Below are 19,313 nucleotides of genomic sequence, written 5' to 3'. Positions count from 1 at the left end.
TGCCAAAAATCGTGAGTATCGGTCCATGTTTTGGTATAGCCCCCATATAGACCTATCTCCCGATTTTACTTCTTGGGCTTATAGAAACCGCAGTTTTTATTCAATTTACCTAAAATTGGAAATCGAGAGGTATTGTAGGACCAAAAATACGTGTGCCAAAAATTGTGAGTATCGGTCCATATTTTGGTATAGCCCCCATATAGACCGATCTCCCGATTTTGCTTTTTGGGCTTATAGAAACCGCAGTTTTTATTCAATTTACCTAAAATTGGAAATGGAGAGGTATCGTAGGACCACAAATACGTGTGCCAAAAATGGTGAGTATCGGTCCATGTTTTGGTATAGCCCCCATATAGACCGATCTCCCGATTTTACTTCTTGGGCTTATAGAAACCGCAGTTTTTATTCAATTTACCTAAAATTGGAAATCGAGAGGTATTGTAGGAACACAAATACGTGTGCCAAAAATTGTGAGTATCGGTCCATGTTTTGGTATGGTCCCCATATAAAACGTCCTCCCCATTTGGGGTCTTGGGCTTATAGAAACCGTAGATTTTATCCAATTTGTCTGAAATTGGAAATCTAGAGGTATTTTAGGACCATAAAGAGGTGTGCCGAAAATGGTGAGTATCGGTCCATATTTTGGTATAGCCCCCATATAGACCGATTTCCCGATTTTACTTCGTGGGCTTCTAGAATCCGAAGTTTTTATCCTATTTGCCTGAAATCGGAAATCTAGAGGTATTTTCGGGTCATAAAGAGGTGTGCCGAAAACGGTGAGTATCGGTCCATATTTTAGTATAGCCCCCATAAGAACGATCTCCCGATTTAACTCCTTGTGTTTCTAGAAACCGTAGTTTTTATCTGATTTGCCTGAAATTGTAAATATTCTGGTATTTTAGGCTCACAAAAACGTGTATCGGATTAAGTTTTTATCGGTCCATTTGGTAATGCCTCCATATAGACCGACTTCACTTCTTGAGGGTGTAGAAGGCGCACTGATCATGAAAATTGCTTGAAACTCAATGTAAAATTTCCAGATTTTACTTCTACAGATTTAATATTTCAAATCAAGACGTTATTTTATAATTTTCTTGCACACTTACAAGAGATGTTAATGATTCCTCTAAAACTCAAACAAAAATGGTTCTTATAAATCCAGAATTGATATAGTCCTCATAGGTGAAATCTTTAAATTTATCTTCGGGAAGTGTCCTGAAGTCCTTAAGCCCTCCTGAAATTTCAAAGGAAACCCTAATATTTGGTTCATGGTGGTGGGTATTTAAGATTCGGCCCGGCCGAACTTACTGCTGTATATACTTGTTTGTAATTTGGTAGATTTTTGGTAAAATGTTCTTTAAATTTTGGTAGAATATTTTTGGCACGGGTGGCAACCGTGGTCTCATATCCTAGGTTAGGTTAGGTGGCAGCCCGATGTATCAGGCTCACTTAGACTATTCACTCCATTGTGATACCACAATGCAAACATTTTCTATAGAAATAACATTTTGCAAATTTTTTTTTTAGAAATACAATTTTATAAAAATTTTCTATAAAAATAAAATTTTGTAAAAATTTTCCATAGAAATAAAATTTTCTATAAATTCAATATAACACATTTCTTCCGGAAAAAAACATTGTTTTATACCAATCACAAAAATTTGTTCAACAATTTCGAAATAAGATTTTTTTTAATTTGGTAGATTTTTGATAAAATTTTCTTTAAATTTTGGTACAATATTTTTGGCACGGGTGGCAACCGTGTCTATATCTCATGTCCTAAACAATATTGTTTAAATAATTTTATGAAACATATTTTCTTTCACTAATTTATTAATGTTTGTCAAAATATATATGTTTTCCATATGATTACAATATATTTGTTTAAATTGCGTGAATTTGCGTTGACAATAATTCAAGTTTATTTGAAAATTGTTTTTATATCCATTCACAATGAGCTTTTATTGTGAATGACTAAATTGCTAATTTGAATAATGAATAATCGCATTAGAAAACATTTGCCATAATTGAAAAATGTATACATTAAAAATGATATAATAATTTTCCTTCATTCACAGTAACACGTTTTTATTACTGATTTGTCCAAAGGCATGCAAGCAAAATTAGTAAAATATCATGAATAATATCGCTAGCAAACATTTTGTTACTACTTGAACAATTTGTAAATGGAAAAACCATAAAGTGGCCTTTCATTCACAATAACCTGTTTTTGTGATTGATTTGCCCAAAGGCATGCATGTAAAATTAGTAAAATATCAAAAATTATCCCGCTAGCAAATATTTTGTTACTACTTGAACAATTTGTATATTGAAAATAATAAAGTGGCCTTTCCTACATTCACAATAAATATAAATTATCATCAAATTGTGTTACAGATAATTGCATGAGCAAAATATTTTTTACTATTTGAACAATTTATACATTAAAAATAATAGAGTGACGTTTCCTTGATTCACAATAATTATTTATTGTAATTAAATTGTCTAATAACATGGAATTACATCTAGAAAAATGTCATTATTGCATTCATGAATTGACCGCCATGCTCCAAAAACGTTTCATCTTCGAATCTGGTCGTATACGCTACAAAGGTTGTCACACGTGGTTTGTGCGCTATCGCTCGCTCTGAATACCTCCGATACAAAATTTTAATGTTTGACTTTCCATCGTACCGGCTATGGTAGATTGTGTTCTGGTGCCATGATGGTTTGTTGAGTCATTGGTAAATCTAGCATTTTGGACTGGTCTGCGTATCACGTCCATGAAATTCGTCAATATTCTCATGATCAATTCTGGAGGAGCATGGTCCACCAGATCGCGTCGTAAACGCCATGTCTTATTGCGCCTAGATGTTTTGAAAACGTCGTATTAACTAGTAGCTGCTTACTAGACAACGATAGGGTCTTTACTATTTAGATTTTTTTTATAAATTTTTTTCTAAACAGTAATCCAACCATAGAGACATATTATTAACAGATGTTAAGCCATTTAATTGTTTTAACAATTAATAAAATACATTTTTCTTTTCACTTGTCATAGAAAATAATTTTTATAACTCCATAAACTGTTTGCTTTCAATTTTTTTTGGTATATGTGATTATTATTAGTTTTACGTTAGTTTTTTTTTAATGAATAAGTAAATGTAAAATATAGAATATTCAATTAAGCAATAAGAGGTTTAAGAAATTTGCAAAAGGATAGAATTATAATGATTTGATTATTTAATTTCTATATTATCACCATAATCCACCATCATTGATGGGAAATGTCCTTCAGAAAATGATGATGAAAATGATTTACACTTTATGGGAACGATGTACATCAATTACAAATAAGGGACATTTAATTTTCTAATATTTTGTTAGTAACTCATTCAGACTGTTTCCAGGTCATACAAACGGCATCAATGTATATGTATATATCGGAGTTTGAGTGGTGGTGCCAACCTAAAATTATCGAGGCGCAAAAATCTAACGGATTGAGAACCGGAGATTTTTGTGGCCATTGTGCGGTAGAAATGAAGCTAGGTACCTCCTATTCTTGGTTGAAGCAGATTGACACCCAAAGATTTTGGTCTGTTTTTCACTATCATTTCTGATGTGGTCACCGTTGTTTTCACGCTGTCATGCTTGAAATTCCAATATCTGATTTTTTTAAATCCGTTGTATACAAGATCTTATGCTAACCCAAATTTTTAAATTTTCCGATAAAATTTTAAAGGCCAAAGGAAATTGATATTGGAAAACTACTAGAACCACATATTGGTGAAAAAAGCAAACTAAATTATCTTGTAATTTTAGTTTATGTGTGCAGCAATTTGTTTTTAAATTAATTACTTATAATAAATATTTACCAAGGCGGTAGAAATGAAGCTAGGTACCTCATTTTTACACCATTTTTGGTTGAAGCGGATTGACACCCGAATATTTTGGTCTGTCTTTCAACTTTCAAATTATTTCTGATGTGGTCACTGTTGTTTTCACGCTGTCATGTTTGAATTCCAATATCTGAATTTTTTTTGAAATCCGTTGTATACAATATCTTTTAATAACCCAATTTTTTTAATTTTCCGAATAAACTTTAAAGGCCAACGGAAATTGATATTGGAAAACTACAAGAACCACATATTGGCGAAAAAAGCAAACTAAATTATCGTGTAATTTTAGTTTATGGGTGCAGCAATTTGTTTTTGAATTAATTACCTTAAAATGTTTCCGTATACTTTTTTACCAGATTTAAATAATAACAATAAGTGCCCTGCAGTATTATAAAACCTTGGAGATAGTTTGTGGAAATAGCAGAATTTATAGGTTAGGTTAAAGTGGCAGCCCGATTAAGTTTCAGGCTCACTTAGACTATTCAGTCCATTGTGATACCACATTTAACTAAAAGTACCTATTTCATATGGGCACTTCTAGTTTTAACCACTGAACCTTCACTATTATTTTCTTTTGTTGAACCAACCAAATAGTTCCAAAAACATTAATAGACTGCTTAAGTTAAGGTTTTCCAGGTCCGCCAGTAATCTAAAGCTATATGCCCCCAAAATTCGCTTACAAAAAATGCAGGACACTCACACAAGAGGTGTTTAATTGATTCCTTTTCCTCCGCATCATGACAGCTCATTCAATAGCCATTATACTTCGCACCAATAGTTTTTGCAAATTCGCCTATCAGGCAGCGACCCGTTATAGCAGATATCAGAAGTGATATCTGACGTCTTGAGAATTCTAGCATATCTAGTGTGCAGTTGACATTTAAATGGGGCCATATTTGCTTGGTCTCGTTACAACCCTTGCAATTCTCCCATCGAACATTTGCCATCATGACAGCCTTCTCACGCAGTAAGAGCTTGCAGGTAGCCAAAGACATACCAACAGATTCTAGGTAATTCCTAGCCTTGCTAGCTCATCTGCTTCGAATATGTTACTGCTCAGCCATCTCGTTGAGAGATTTGCTGCAGTCGATGGCTGTTTTTGAGTTAAGGAACACAGAGTCCAACGATTTTTTTGCAGATTGACTGTCTGAGTATAGATTAATGACAACATTTTTTGGAACATTACTTCTCAACCAATTCCCCACCTCTTTTATTGCTAATATTTCAGCCTGAAAAAACACTACAGTGATTAGGTAATCTTTTCGCTATTCGAAGTTCCAGATATTTAGAATATACTCCAATTTATTAGAGAATACTGATCCACGGACAATCAGATTCCGTTTCAATAGCTTTTTTTTCGTCCATGAAGTGTTTAGCGCCTTTTTCTGTAATACCAACAATGTAGAGGAAATTATTAAATTTTATTAATTTTTTTTTTAAATTTTATCTTTCGTCTGGACGGAGAATCGAACCGAGGACCATACAGTTTGTAAGCCAATACACTATCCCTTGGGCTACGTAGCTGTTATTGTCCACAGACAATTGTATAGCATAGTTTTGGGCGCCCAAAATTCGATGTAAATAAACTTTATTTAAGAGAAATAATAATTTAATTGACCACAGTGGAGCAATGGTTAGCATGTCAGCCTTGCATACAAAGGGTCGTGGGTTCAATTCCTGCTTCAATCGAATACCAATTTGTATACCCTTCACCACTACTGTGGTACAGAGTATAATAAGTTTGTGCATTTGTATGTAACGCCAAGAAGGAGTAATCATAGACCAACCTTATAGTATACGGATCGGCTTAGAATTAAATTCTGAGTCGAGTTAGCGATGTCCGTCTGTCTGTTGATGTATTTTTGTGTGCAAAGTACAGCTCGCAGTCCGATTGTCCTAAAATTTTTTATAGGATCCTGTTTCGGCTCAAAGACGATCCCTATTGATTTTGGAAAAAATCGGTTCAGATTTAGATATAGCTGCCATATATATTTTTCACCGATCTGGTCATAATTGGCGTGTATATCAACCGATCTTCCTCAAATTCCGTACATCCGAATATTTTATGAGTCTTGAAAAACTTGCAAAATATCAGCCAAATCTGTTCAGATTTAGATATAGCTCCCATATATAGTTTTCGCCCGATTTACCCTCATTTGCCCACAGAGGTTGAAATTTTTCATAGGGAGTAGAATTAGCATTGTAACTATGCGTGCCAAATTTGGTTGAAATCGGTTCAGATTTGGATATATCTCCCATACTAATAAATAAATCGCCCGATTTATACTAATATGACCACAGAGGCCAATTTTTAACTCCGATTTAGTAGTTTTACTAAAATTGTGTTCCACCCTAGTGCATTAGCCAACCTAAATTTTGAGTCTATAGATTTTGTAAAAGTCTATCAAATTCTGTCCAAATCGAGTGATATTTAAATGTATGTATTTGGGACAAACCTTTATATATAGCCCACTACACATTTGACGAATGTGATATGGTATCGAAAATTTAGATCTACAAAGTGATGCAGGGTATAATATAGTCGGCCCGCCCGACTTTAGACTTTCCTTACTTGTTTTATATATATTTTAAATATATTCCAAAAATGTTAATTTAAATTTTCACTATAAAACTCAAAATTATTTTGAAGTTTGAAAATTATCAAATAAAAATTTTGAAGTTATAAAAAAAATTGGTAACAAACATTTTTTTTTTTTGTTTGGTGATAAAAGTTGGAAATTTTCCATGAACTTGAAAAAACTCTAACAAAAGAAAACTGTTTTCGGTAGACGTTTTTCAAACGTCGTTTTTTTTTCTTTGCGTATACAAAAATTCTCTGGATTTTTGTAGAATTTTAAAACAATTAAAAAATTCCTTTTGCAAAATGTTTAAACATCAACTAACAAAAGTCTTGGTTATATTTTTAAAATCATCCTCATCAAAACAAATATTTGTGTAAATAGCAAAAAAAAAAGATTTTATCAAAAAACATAAACATCATCATCACCATATATCATCAGAAATATATTAAAAATATAAATTTTTTGTTTGGCATTTTCGATAAGCAATTGTTTTATAAATACATATTCCATCTGCTCACCACATGACAGTTGGAATATGAATTTTAAAACATCAAAATATTGCTTAAAAACGTAAATAATATTCTAAATTATAAAATAAGTGACCAAAGATGAAAAATGGATTTAAATACATTTAAAGGAAACATGAGTTAAAATACAAAAAAAAAATCGAATGGATTAAAACACAATAATGTTTAAAGCAAAAAAAAAAAAAACACAAAAGTTATTAATTATTCATAACATCCCCATAGGCAAAAACGAGAAAAACAACCTAAACCCTAATCATGGATTTTGAATCACCATAGCAAACACAAAGGCCATAGATTTTTTTTATTTCCAAAAAGCACCAACATACAACAAATTTATAATATATGTAAATAAGATAAATATACCATATATAGTTAAAATAATTAGTAGATCTAGAAAATAAATTATAAATTGAAAAATTTAATTATATAAAGTAGGATTATTTTCAATTTAAAAGCTATGATTAGAAATGCAAAAACAAAAATCAGATAAAACACGAAATCGATTAAAAGCAATTTTAATTGTAAATTAATGGAAGAATTGAATAACAAAATAGACTAGGTTAGATGGATAACACAATTTTCAAACCACAAAGGCACAACAAATGAAAACGGGAGAAGCCGAAGAAGGGTATTTTATGTCCCAAAAATTGGGTCAGCTATAATGTTAATGGCAATACAAGCAATACGATTCACCAAAGGAATCAAAATAGACTTGTAAAAATTGCGTATTTTATTTTTTTGTTTCGTAGGTGAGTCTAAACCATAAATTTCCCCCCCATCCACCACCCCGTTAAGATCCCAGTAGCAGAAGCAGTATTCTTGTGAAATATAGGATAACATAAATAATTATGGAAAATCATTATTAAAATAAAATATCACTCATCATTTAAATACATTCACTCACATTCTTTGAGATAGTTAATAAATTGAGCAAGAAATTTTAAAATAAGTATCAAATCATAAAGAAATCATAACTAACAAAAAACAACATTTCAATTTAATATAAATCTAATATAAAAAAATCTACTTTTTTCTTCATAAAAAAAAAAACAAAAGATAATAATAAAAATTAAAAAATAACTATACTATATAACATAGGAAATGAATCATTGAGAAATCGGAACCTAGATGCATTTAAAAATAAATTTTTGAAATTGTCAAAAAATTTGTGAATTACCAAATTATTTGTTGGAGAGGAAATTTTATAAAGGGATTTATTATATGTATAATATAATTTTACACCAATTTTATTTTAATAGTTTTTCATTAACAGATTCTATTAGATATGATAAAATTAAATAAACTGTTTGAAGAAAATTTTGTATTTTATAGAAATATCATTTTTTTATTTTAACACAAAGTTTTTATAAGAAATTTAAACTTATAAATATTTTGGTATTTTATTTTAAACCTTTTTATAAATTGATATTAAAAAAATGAAAGATTTCTTGTTATACCATAAGTACTAACTATCTTTGATAGTGACTTTTGTTGTTGTGTGCATTAATTTTTTTTTTAAATAATTAATTATGGCTATAATTTATTTGTTAATATTTCCATATAATTTTTATTTTTACAACAAAGTATAAAATAACTTTGCCAATTTTTTACATATATTTTTAAATATTTTCCACAAATGTTCGAAAGTTTCCCAAAAAATTATATTTAATTTAAATTTTCACTATAAAACTTCAAAATTATTTTGAAGTTTGAAAACTATAAAATAAAAATATTGAAGTTATAAAAAAAAAGTGGTAACAAAAATTTTTTTTTTTTTGGTGATAAAAGTTGGAAATTTTCCATGAACTCTAACAAAAGCAAACTGTTTTCGGTACACGTTTTTCAAACGTGTTTTCTTTGCTTATACAAAAACTCTCTGGATTTTTGTAGAATTTTAAAACAATTTAGAAATTCCTTTTGCAAAATTTTTAAACATCAACTAACAAAAGCCTTGGTTATATTTTTAAAATCATCCTCATCAATTTTTTATAATAAATTTAAACTTATAATTATTTTGGGATTTTATTTTAAACCTTTTTATAAATTGATATTGAACAAATGAAAGATTCCTTGTTATACCATAAGTACTAACTATCTTTGGTATTGGCTTTTGTTGTTGTGTGCATTACATTTTTTTAAATAATTATTTATACATATAATTTATTTTTTAATATTTCCATAAAGAAATATATTTTTATTTTTACAACAAAGTATAAAATAACAAAAGCTGTATGAAAATATTTTTAATTTGTTTATATTGTTATTTTTTTTATTTTTAAACATATTTTTTTTTTGCTGTATAAAATTTTATAAAAAAAAAATAAAATTTATATTTTTTGTGATCATTTTTAAAGCGTTTCGTAAATTGATAATGAAAATTTGAAAGAGATGTATTCGTTATTGTGTGCTTTGCTTTTCATAAATATCTTGTTACTTTTTCCAGTCTATGAAATAAGATAAAATAAAAATAAAAAAACTAAAGATGATTTTTTATGAAACTTGACGTTGAAAATACTCGTTTACTGATGAAAGAAGTTTTTGTAGACATATTTGAATTTTCCAGAAAAGTATTTCTGTATTTTTATAAACATCAAATCTATTTCTACAGCAGGTAACTTGAGTGTTCAAATAACCGTTTTTTTCTGGAAAAGTCGGTTTTTGAGTTTTACGAAAATTTTTTAATTGATATTGGATAACCATAAGATGCATAAATTTAACCTCAATGCTTGTTTCTCAATTTCTTAAAATTTTCTAAATACAGGATTTCGGTTTTTTTATTTAACTCAAACCCGGTTTACCGGTTCAAAACGGAAAAATAGAAATTAGTGAAAATGGGTTTTGAACACAGATTTTATTCTAGAAGTGAAGAATTAAAAATTCATTGTAATAAATTGAAAATTAAAAACAAAAATAAATAAAAATAAAAAACTAAAGATTCTATGAGTAGTGTGCTTTTTTATGAAACTTGACGTTTTAAATACTCGTTTACTGACGGAAGATCGTCGTATAAAGAGTGAATGTATTATTCATTTTAACTCTCCACCAAAATTTTCACTTTCGGGAACATGATAGAAAAACATGAGAATGTAGATAAAATTTTAATAAAACCCGGTTAACCGATGGTCAAAAATCTGCTTCCGCTATTAACCGAAAATTCCAATTTTTTACTATCCAATTTCGGGTTGTGTAATTGAATCCGGTTAACCGGTGTTGCTAGGTAACTGATTTAAAAAAGTTAGTTAAGTTAAATTCCTTTAAGAAGACTTAATGTCTATAACAACAAAAACTTATAAGAAACAAACATTGCGGTTTTTTTCTTAGTTTCTCATATCCGGTGTATAATTTTTTATAAAATTTTCTACTTTTAAAGATCAATGCGAATTGATATAGGAAAGCTACAAATGCCGCATAAAAACCAAGGGCTGCAGCTAAGATATGCTGCAATTTTAGTTTATGTGTGCAATCATTTTTCTACAATTAATTACATCTACTTGTAATTGACTTTAGAATATTTCCGTTAGGAATATATTTATTCTAGTATAATTTTTTCTATTACCAGATTTAATAACAAAACATTGAAAAAATAGGCTCCTTAATATGATAGTACGTACGAAGCTTTTTTTTATTGAAATATCACAATTTTAGATATATTTATATATATTACAATATTTTTATAAAATATAAAAACTTATTGAATTGATATTGGATAACCATAAGATGCATAAATTTAACTGCAATGTTTGTCTTAAAAAATTGTTGCTCTGGTTTATGTGTGCATTCTATTTCTTACAATTATTCACTAAAGAAAATATTGAAAAAATTTAATTGAAAAAAATGAGTTCTGTTGACTGATATGGGGAAGACACTTATTATTATAAAAAAACTAAGCATATTTACATACCTTGAGAAAATCTTCCTAATGTATGTTTTTCATGTGGAAAAATTTATTGATATAACAAAAACTGTATTTATTTATTTACTGAAAGTTCTTATCTTTGCGGAAAAATGGCATATCTTTGTGGAAATTGATATTAAGCAAACAACCAATTATTATATATTGCCATTAGTCCTACTTCTCTACAACACTTGAAATTCTAAAGTGTGCATAAACTTTTTAAAGAAATTTTATATATTGCAAAGTGCGAAATTCTCTAGGAATATTCAATATTTATGCTTTGGCTACCTTGGGAAAAGACAGTGTCATATAAAAGCCTAGACCAACTAGTTTAGTATTGATATTTTTTTACAATTTAAATACAGTTTTTCATTGTAGTAGATCCGTGAATATTTACAAAAAACAAAATTCAATAGAATCAATAGAAAATTGGTATTGACCAAGTGACAATTTTTTATATATTAGCATTAAAGGTACTTATCTTTAGTGTTGGAGATTTCGATGTGTGCATACATTTCTTAAAAAAAAAATGGTCTTTGTCTTATACGGAAAAACAGAACTGGCAATAAATTTGTAATCAAAATATTGTATTATAAATACAGGGCCCCAGAAAATTAATATTGAGCAAACAAAAATTTATTATAAATTACAATTAATCATACTCATCTATATTGTTTGAGATTTCAGTGTGTGCATACAATTTTTGTAAGCAAATTTGAAATTTTTCTTATACGGAAAATAGACCTGGCAATAAACTTATAATTAAAATATTGTAATATATATTGTATTGTTAATTTATTATATTTTTATAGAATTAGTTTTTTTTATACAATTATGTCAATGTATATTAAACAATGTTTTTTAAATATTTTAATTTAAATAAATATTTTTTATTTATTTATTTTTTTAATTTTTGCTTCATTTTGTTTGTATATGTTTTATAGTTTAATCATAGTTTTGGTACAAATGAAATAATTTTAGAAAAAAAGCTTTAAATATAGCATCATTGCTAAATCAGAATATATTATTTATACATAAAAGTAGTTTGTGTTAATCAAAATCAAAGGTTCCTGTGCGAAAATTAATATTAAAACGTTTAGAACTATAAGATAAAATACATTATTTAATGGTTAAAAATTATAATTTTACATTTATACTTATAAAAAAACTCCCCCCCCCCCTAAACAATTCCCTCTCCAACAAATAAGATTAGCTAACTTTAAATTTCTTTTCTATAGGTCTTAGCAAATTAAAGTAAAAACTCAAAAATATATACCAAAAAAAAATATGGCAATGTTAGGAAAATACATTATCTTAAATGAGATTAAAAATAAATAAAAATTAAAATTTTTAAATAATTAATATTTAATTCAAAACAAAATTTATAATTTTAAGTAAAATTAAAAAATAAAGAGATTAAGCATTGAAAAAAAAATTATGAGGAAAAATGCTGATTTTTTTAATGTCGTTATAGTTTTAAATTTAAAACTAATATTATAAATAAAGAAAAAAAAATAATTAGAATTACAAAAAACAAAAATAAATAAAATTCTCTGTTTAAGGAAATGAGTCATTTTGACTCAAATAAATAGAACTTTTATGTATAAGGATTACGATGAACAACCAAGAAATTCAAAAAACAAACTTGTGAACTTAATTTTTTATAATTTTTTGAAAATTATGTCATTATATAATAATAATAATACAAAAAAATCTTGTAATAAATACATATTCATAAATATAATAACGGAACAATTTTTTCGAATTTGTTGTTTTTTTATTTCTTTTAAAGAATAACAAAAATAACTAAATAAATCCATATAATTGAAAACCAAAATATTTAAAACTACTACATCTACATACCGAGAGAAATAAAACAAAGACAAACACAAAGACTTTAAAAATGAAAAAAAAAACATAGAGATTTTTCAAATCAAGAAACCGAGTCTTTTTTCCATAGATCTTACATGAATTACATATATAAATATATGGGTAAATTAAACTTAAATATATCAACAGTAAAATCACATAGAACTTTTACGAATTAATGAGACAAACAAAAATGAAAGGAAAATAATCACAAGAACACAAATTCAAATATAGAGCATCATTATTCCACTTCAAAAATATTTAAAGTAACAACCCAAAAATAAAATTGCAATAACACAAATTTTCGAAATATTTTTAACAATCCATAAAATGATGAACCGAGAGAAAACATGGATTATGAAGAGAAAAACAAAAAGAAACAAAAAATCCTAAGGTGTTTTACTGTAGTTTAATATTAAAAGACAAAACAAAAAAATGAAAAAAAAAAAACAAAACAAAAACAAAATTAAGAGAAAAGACACACAAAACAAAAAAGAATGAACAAATTTTTGTTAAAATCAATTTTTTTATATATTTATGTTTATATTTATTAGTTTTAAAAATAAATTATAAATGAATGAAAATAAATTGATGAAAAAAATATCAAGAAAAAAATTAATGAAAGTCGCGAAAATAGAGAAATATTTATTTAATACGTAGGATTAAAAAAATATCAAAAGGGATTAAAAACAAATATTGAATAGGGAGGTAGTTTTAGGAATGGATAATAATACATTATACAAAAATAAAATAAATTAAACTAACGAAGTAGAATAAAACTAAAATATAAATACATATCTATTAACATTAGAAATATAATTAAAACTAAAATTGAAGTTGATATTAAATTTAAGTAAAACTAAATTAAAATTAAATTAAAAATTAAAGTTAAAATTATAATTAAATTAAAATTAAAATTAAAATTAAAATTAAAATTATAATTAAAATTAAAATTAAAATTAAAATTAAAATTAAAATTAAAATTAAAATTAAAATTAAAATTAAAATTAAAGTTAAAGTTAAAATTAAAATTAAAATTAAAATTAAATAAAAATTTAAAATTAAAATTAAATTAAAATTATAATTAAAATAAAAATTAAATTTAAATTTAAAAATTTTTTAAATTAAATTTAAAAATTTTTTAAATTAAATTTAAAAATTTTTTAAATTAAATTTAAAACTAAAATTAAAATTTTAATTAAAATAAAAATTAAAATTTTAGTTAAAATAAAAATTAAATTTAAAATTATAATTATAATTAAACTAAAATTGAAAATTAAAATAAAATTATGTAAGTTTGTTGTTTTTGTTTTTTTTTACCTTTTTGTATATTAGCTTCTGTTTTCTTTTTGTAAATTCAAGCTCGAGGTCAGAGTTTTATTTTCTGTTTTATTTTTTTATAATTCAATATTTCGATCTCCTTCGGAAATTATGGACGGGAATCTATGTCACTAATGTTGTCCTCTCATTTCTGTTGCTGCTACCACAGCAGAGAGGACAACACCAGTGACATAAATTCCCGTCGATGATTTCCGAAGGAGATCGAAATATCGAAATATAAAAAAATAAAACTCTGACCTCGAGCTTGAATTTACAAAAAGAAAACAGAAGTTAAAATAAAATTAAAATTATAATTAAAATTAAAATTATAATCAAAATAGAAATTAAAATAAAATTCTAAATTAAAATTAAAGTGAAATAATATTTTCTACTCCAATTTTAATTTTATTTGTAACTTTGCTTTTAATTTTAAGTTTAATAGTAATTTATATTTTAATTTTAATTTTTAATTTTAAATTTAATTTTAATTTTATTTCCACCCTTAATTTTAATTTTATTTTTAAATTAAAATTAACAAGTACATAAGGCCGTAAGTTCGGACAAGCCGAAGCTTATGTACCCTCCACCATGGATTGCGTAGAAACTTGTTCTAAACACTGCCAATCACAAACGAATTACTGAGTTGCGGTAACGCTTGCCGATGGCAAGGTATCTTAAAACCTCGTAACACCGTCTTCTAAATTGTAAGTAAGTCCATACGTGGTACATATTATATCAAAAAAGACCGATTAAATACGTATATAATTCAGTTTGACAAAATTTTCTATAGAAATAAAATTTTGCCAAATTTTCTATAGAAATAAAATTTTGACAAAATTTTCTATAGGAATAAAATTTTGAAAAAAAATTCTATAGAAATAAAATTTTGACAACATTTTCTATAGAAATAAAATTTTGAAAAAATTTTCTATAGAAATAAAATTTTGACAAAATTTTCTATAGAAATAAAATTTTGACAAAATTTTCTATAAAAATAAAATTTTGGCACAATTTTCTGCAGAAATAAAATTTTGACAAAATTTTCTATAGAAATAAAATTTTGACAAAATTTTCTATAGAAATACAATTTTGACAAAATTTTCTATAGAAATAAAATTTTGACAAAATTTTCTATAGAAATAAAATTTTGACAAAATTTTCTATAGAAATAAAATTTTGAAAAAATTTTCTATAGAAATAAAATTTTGACAAAATTTTCTATCGAAATAAAATTTTAACAAAATTTTTTATAGAAATACAATTTTGACAAAATTTTCTAGAGACAAAAATTTTGACAAAATTTTCTATAGAAATAAAATTTTGACAAAATTTTCTATAGAAATAAAATTTTGACAAAATTTTCTATAGAAATAAAATTTTCACAAAATTTTCTATAAAAATAAAATTTTGACAAAATTTTCTATAAAAATAAAATTGTGACAAAAGTTTCTATAGAAATAAATTTTTGACAAAATTTTCTATAGGAATAAAAATTTGGTACATTATTTTTGCCTCGAATGAAATTTGTTTCTCCTTGAGTCTCCGCAAGCCAAATCTGGGGATCAGTTTATATGGGGGCTATATATAATTGTGAACCGATGTGGACCAATTTTTGCATGTTTGTTAGAGACCATATACCAAAACAATGTATCTAATTTCAGCCGCATCGGATGAAATTTGTTTCTCCTTGAGTCTCCGCAAGCCAAATCTTGGGATCGGTGTATATGGGGTTATATATAATTATGGACCAGGGTTGAACCAAATTTAGCATGGTTGTTGGAGACCATATACCAACATCATGTACCAAATTTCAGCCGGATCGGATCGGATGAAATTTGTTTCTCCTTGAGGATCGGCAAGCAAAATTTGGGGATCGGTTTATATGGGGGCTATATATAATTATGGACCGATGTGGACTAAATTTAGCGTGATTGTTGGAGACCATATACCAACATCATGTACCAAATTTCAGCCGGATCTCCTGGAGGATCCGCAAGCAAAATTTGGGGATAGGTTTATATGGGTGCTTTATATAATTATGGACCGATGTGGCTCAATTTTAGCATGGTTGTTGGAGACCATATACCAACATCATGTACCAAATTTCAGCCGGGTCGTATGAAATTTGTTTCTATTTGAGGATCCGCAAGAAAAATCTGGGGATCGGTTTATATGGGGGCTATATATAATTATGGACCGATGTGGACTAAATTTAGCGTGGTTGTTGGAGACCATATACCAACATCATGTACCAAATTTCAGCCGGATCGGATCGGATGAAATTTGTTTCTCCTTGAGGATCTGCAAGCAAAATTTGGGGATCGATTTGTATGGGGGCTTTATATAATTATATACCGATGTGGACCAATTTTCGCATGGTTGTTGGAGACCATATACCAACTTCATGTACCAAATTTCAGCCGGATCGGATGAAATATGAATCTCTTAGAATATCCGCAAGCCAAATCTCAGGGTCCGTTTATATGGGGGCTATAGGTAAACCCATATGGCCCATTTGCAATATCATCCGACCTACATCAATAACAACTACTTGTGACAAGTTTTAAGACGATAGCTTGTTTCGTTCGGAAGTTAGCGTGATTTCAACAGATGGACGGACGGACAAGCTTAGATCGAATCAGAATTTCACCACGACCCAGAATATATATACTAGACCCTATGTCTTAGAGCAATATTTCTATGTGTTACAAACAGAATGACAAAGTTAATATACCCCCTATGGTGGAGGGTATAAAAACAGCATAAAAAACTAAGATTTTATTTTGTTTTATTATAACATGACCTCAAGCCTTACAAACTCTACAAATAATTGAAATTAAAGTTAAAATTAATATTAAAATTTAAATAAAATTAAAATTAAAACTAAACATTAAAATTAAAATTTAAAATTAAAGATTAAAATTAAAATTAAAATTCAAATTAAAATTAAAACTAAATATTAAAATTAATATAAATATTAAAATTAAAATTAAAATTAAAATTAAAATTGAAATTAATATAAATATTAAAATTAAATTTAAACTTAAAAGTTACAAATAAAATTAAAATTGGAATAGAAAAAATATTTAGATATCGAAATTACACTAGCAATAAAATTAAATTGATAATTAAAATTGTAAAAATTAATTAAAATTTAATTTTAAATAATATCAAAATTAAATATAAAATACATTTAATTTTATTGAATTTAAATAATTTACATCAAAACAAAACTAAAATAAATTAACTTTATTTCCTTTGCGTAGACAGTAAATTCTTCGAAGAGAATACAACGAAAGCGTTTTAAATCCTTTTATATTTTTCTAATTTCCATATAAATTTTCTTTTATAAAACTGGGACATATATAAGTAGCGTAATTTTATTACATTTGTTTTCCAGTTTTGTTGGATTTAATTTTTGTTACTTTCTTTATCACATTATTAACACAAAATGTAACACGAAAAAATCTCAATAAAAAGATTTTTGGAAAATTCTGGTTAAATTACATCGCGGCATGGTTTTGTCAACTTCCTTTTCCAAAATAAGCAAAACTAATGGCAGATGCCTCTTAAAGACATAATTACAGAACAAAATACCTATTCACAACTAAAACCAGTTTTGTTTTGATATGTTTATATAATTTTTATATTTTCGTAAGATATATTTTTTTACAAAATATTAAAAGAGTTTAGGTAACAAAAGCTCTCCCACATAGTAAGACGCCTTTCTATGTAAAAGTAAGTTCAAGGTCACCATTAAGGGTAAGCATTATTTCACAACATTTAAATTATTACTACAATATTTTCTACAGATTTTTATAATTCGTACTCTTTATTCTATTTCCATGTTTTTTGAATAAATAAATTTTCAAATAAATTTTGGAGTTTTTTTATCACCGGCTCAACATGGATCTATTGGATGTCATCGAAAGGTGTGACCCATTGATCTATAAAATCTCGTAAACACTCATTAAATCCCTAGGTATGTATGAATCCTATTTTCAATTTTTCTTACAGATTATTACGAATCCGCTTGGAAAATTCGAGCGGTAGCTGAATTGAGGATATCCTAAAAATTCCTTAGCGCAGCACACTGGTAGAAAATGTCTCATAATTTTAATGAAATTAAATTTGAACCAACAAAATAAGAAACTTTTCTTAAATGCACACAAAATAATATAATTATTGAAGTTACCATAAATTGTTGTTAAAGAAAATTTTTAAGTTAAACAAAATTTTTGTTGATATAACAAAATTGGTTGCTAATGTGACAAAATATTACTAAAATCGTAGTTGTATTTACAAATTACGTTGTTAGCTCACATTTAAACATAATTGTATTGTATTGACAAGAAATTAATTGATATTTTTTGTGTGTGTAATGATTTTTCTATTAGCAATTTTTGCGGGTAGGAAAATGTACTCCATCAAATGCACTCCATCACAATGGACTATACCGACTTGAAACCCATTCCACTTCCTTTGGGGTATGATTTCAAGCCCGAAACCGCTTTCGCTATACATTGAGGTTGACTCCCACATGGTACATGACCGTCTTTTTTTAGTCTGCCGTCGAGTCCATGACAACCTTGAACCTGAAGATATATTTGGGAAATCGCCCTACAGCCTCCCAGTTCCTCTTACTTTGTAGCATCTTCTGGACTATATTTCTCAAGGAGACATATCCAATTTCATCTGCAAGATCTCTAAGTTAGAACCGCTTTCGCTTTACATTGAGGTGGACCCCAAGTGGTGCACGACCGTCTTTTTAGCATTTTACTTTATGGCATTTTGTTTCAAATCCAATTTCCAGCTCTCTGGGTCATTATGCACACCACCTACATCTAAATAATGTATGCTCGCCATTATCCTCTTCGTAAATTCAGTTGGCTGAGCTGATTTCCCCATACTTAACGATATTTTCGAAATTAGACGTCTCCAGCGAGCATCTGAGTTATGTAGTATGTCTTCTATCTTGTCATAACAGTGTTGCCGGGGGAAATTTTCGGTTTACTCTACAAAGAAAAAAAAGTTCCCTACTTTCACCTACATTCCCAACAATTTGTATAGAAATAATATTTTGACAACATTTTCTATAGAAATAAAATTTTGATAAAAATTTTTTAAAGAAATAATATTTTGACTAAATTTTCTATAGAAATAATATTTTGACAAAATTTTCTATAGAAATAAAATTTTGACAAAATTTGCTGCACAAATA

The sequence above is a fragment of the Haematobia irritans genome, chromosome 2, assembly GCF_050003625.1.
Source record: "Haematobia irritans isolate KBUSLIRL chromosome 2, ASM5000362v1, whole genome shotgun sequence".
In the NCBI taxonomy this organism is placed as follows: Eukaryota; Metazoa; Arthropoda; class Insecta; order Diptera; family Muscidae; genus Haematobia; species Haematobia irritans.
The sequence above is the reverse complement of the archived record's forward strand: the minus strand, read 5'-3'. Positions refer to the sequence as shown.